Raw genomic sequence first — 3,473 nt, forward strand, 5'->3', positions numbered from 1 at the left:
TGGAAAACCGAAACACTACTTAGTACATCCTAGAAGGCTAAAGGATGAAGTAGTACAAAATTGAACATGTCATCGTAGCAAACTTTCAGACATGGAAGGAAAGTAGGCTAAAAGTGTTTAAGCCGGGAACTGTTGCAAATACTACATAAAGAATTAAAAGCCTTAACTCTAGTAAAAGTTACTAGAAATTATCAAGGTTGAAGATAACCGTCTTCAAATTAATTGATAATTAGCAAAGTTTAAAACTGACTACCACGGTAGTCAAACTGAACTGTCACCTAAGACATAGTATGAGATTCATACACAGTCTAAGGCATGAGGTATAATTTTAAACCTCGACGAGTAAAACTGAGTGGGTAAAAAGAGTTTTACGGAAGAGGCTCAGATTTACAACTCTCGTTATCAGAAATAATAGAGTTATTTCACAAGTCGTCTAAATTTGGTTTAGTATTTAAACGACAGTCCATTGATGATAAAACATTCCGAATAGGTTTGTCAGATACGTGATCTGATGAATGAAACCCTATTAAGTGAACTTGGAATATTTATTATCGAATCCCTGGTCCAGGTCATTGCATGGACAACAATGACTCACGAAGACTAGCACGGGAGTCGATGGGATAGCGCAGTTTCATGGGCTATAGGAATAGTATATTCTATTCGACTACGTGGGTGTGTGAAAGGTTTATACACTGGATAACCCTCAAATGAGAAGTACATCACTCGTGATGAACGTCAATACTTCTCATAAAGACAATTGGAGAGATTCCTCAAAACATGAGTGCTCCACTCATCTTATGTAAGGAATGCCCGACTTTGGTTCCGTTAAACGCCGCGCCGTAAAAGGAGGTTATAAAGGCGGACACTGGGAAGGACAGGATAGACATGAAGTTAAGTGGGAGCGCAAGAATGGATTGTGTCACCCTAATCACATTAGGTACAAAGTGTCTCAAGGCCACTTGATGAGTAGCAACTGAAAATGCGTGGCCGCGCTCAAACGGATTAAAAGTTAATCGTTTGTCTTTTACAGTTGTACTCGGATATCAAGAAAGTCTGAATGACGTGACGTATCAGATGGGATACTAAATTGACACGGGAATCGAGGCATTGCACTTGTTCTAAGTCCAAGTGGGAGTCTGAAGGAGTTGAAGGAGATGTCCTTCGACCAAGGTGACAATGCGAACAATTTGTCGGATAGGATAATTGATGTGGAAGATCATCAAGTCCGATTGATTTAGGGATCGTAGAGTTGTAGCTAGAGACCAACTACGATCGTCGAATTACGAGGTAATTCGCGGCTAACTTCCATCGGATCCTACAACGGGTTACACATAAGAGTGACAAATTGATCTAGGATATGACTAGTGGGAGTGAGATATAATCATGGGAGTGTCCCATAAACATATCTCATAGGCCTAAAAAGGAATTAGGCAAAGATAGTACAAAAAGGCCAAAAACAGGGTTTTTGGGCCTAGACCGATTCGGGCACTTTTAGGCCTCGGATTGGGCTGATTTTTGGAGGGACGTTTCCTTATGTTATGAACATTAAATCTGCCAATTTTGGCTGGGTTTGGACGTCATCTCCTTAGGGAATTGAGAAAATACCAATAGTTGCTATTTTCGACTATTTCCCTAAATCTTATTCTAAAGGGTGTTTTGGGAAACCTAAAAGGAGGTGGATTCTTATTAGGGTTCTATATAAACACTCTTAGGGCAGAGAATAAGGTGTGGAATTTCTCTCTAAGCTTTCTTACTCTACCACATCAAGTAGAGAGGAGAAAGTGAGCTAATTCCCATTAACTATCTATCTAGTCAAGCAAGAAGAAGGTCTTCTTATTATCCAACCACCATTGGTGTGCTAGCTATACAACAAGGTGGGAGATCAAATTGATTGCTCGTGTCCCAAGTAGAGGAGCTACACTTGAAGCTCTTGGTCTTCTTCAATCAATTCAACTAGTTTGAGGGAAAAGCGATTAAGGTAATCCACTATCTCCATTAGATTAATTACTAGTTTTGCATGTGATCCTGGGAATACTAGTGTAGACATTAGATGTCATATTTCCGCTATAAACACTAGTAGAAGGGTGTAAATCCCTACAGTCCCATGGCGTCCCGAGCCTTACCAAGGCCGTCCCGTGCGCGTCCCGTGCCGTCCCATGGCGTCCCGAGCCTTACCAAGGCAGTCCCAGGCCGTCCCATGGCGTCCCGAGCCTTACCAAGGCAGTCCCAGGCCGTCCCATGGCGTCCCCAGCTGTCCCATGGCGTCCCGAGGCATACCAAGGCCGTCCCGAGCCTTACCAAGGCCGTCCCGAGGCATACCAAGGCCGTCCCTTGCGCGTCCCGTGCTGTCCCGTGCCGTCCCATGGCGTCCCGAGCCTTACAAGGCCGACCCACGCCTTACGAAGGTCGTCCCATGCCTTACAAGGCCGTCCCATGCGCGTCCCGTGCCTTACAAGACCGTCCCATGCCTTACGAAGGCCATCCCATGCGCGTCCCATGCCTTAGCAAGGCCGACCCATGCCTTACCAAGGCCGAACCATGCCTTACCAAGGCCGTCCCATCGATCTCGGAGAAAGTACATCATCATGACATCGGAATACGGCCCCAACATCGATCTCGGAGAAAGTACATCATCATAACATCGGATCGGATGTGTATCCATCGAAGTTCCATCGACACTTCGAGAAGATCGAACATAGCTTCCTAGCATGTTAAAGGTTCGGTGCTAATGGGGACATAAAGATCCCACGACGTTCCAAACGAAAGTAAAGTGTTCCGTGCGTGTGAACTACGTTGTCCCATGTGCCGGCTCTCGACTCCTAAGATGTCCCATGTAAATGCCCTTCGTGGGAAAGAATGTCCCGTGCAACGTCCCTTGATGATCCCCATAAGGTGTCCCATGTGCGTCCCATGATGTCCCATGCGCGTCCCGTGCCGTCCGAGCCTCACCAAGGCCGTCCCATGCGCGTCCCGTGCCGTCCGAGCCTCACCAAGGCCGTCCCATGCGCGTCTCGTGCCGTCCCGAGCTGTGCCGAGGCCGTCCCGTGCTGTCCCATGCCGTCCCGAGCCTCGCCAAGGCCGTCCCGTGCCGTCCGAGCTGTGCCGAGGCCGTCCCGTGCCGTCCCGTGCTGTCCCATGCCGTCCCGAGCCTCGCCAAGGCCGTCCCGTGCCGTCCGAGCTGTGCCGAGGCCGTCCCGTGCCGTCCCGTGCTGTCCCATGCCGTCCCGAGCCTCGCCAAGGCCGTCCCGTGCCGTCCGAGCTGTGCCGAGGCCGTCCCGTGCCGTCCCGTGCTGTCCCATGCCGTCCCGAGCCTCGCCAAGGCCGTCCCATGCGCGTCCCGTGCCGTCCGAGCTGTGCCGAGGCCGTCCCGTGCTGTCCCATGCCGTCCCGAGCCTCGCCAAGGCCGTCCCATGCGCGTCCCGTGCCGTCCGAGCCTCACAAAGGCCGTCCCAGGCCGTCCCGTGCCGTCCCAT

The sequence above is a fragment of the Eschscholzia californica genome, unplaced genomic scaffold, assembly GCF_041429995.1.
Source record: "Eschscholzia californica isolate CP2 unplaced genomic scaffold, dmEscCali1.0.p SCAF_63, whole genome shotgun sequence".
NCBI classification, from domain to species: domain Eukaryota; kingdom Viridiplantae; phylum Streptophyta; class Magnoliopsida; order Ranunculales; family Papaveraceae; genus Eschscholzia; species Eschscholzia californica.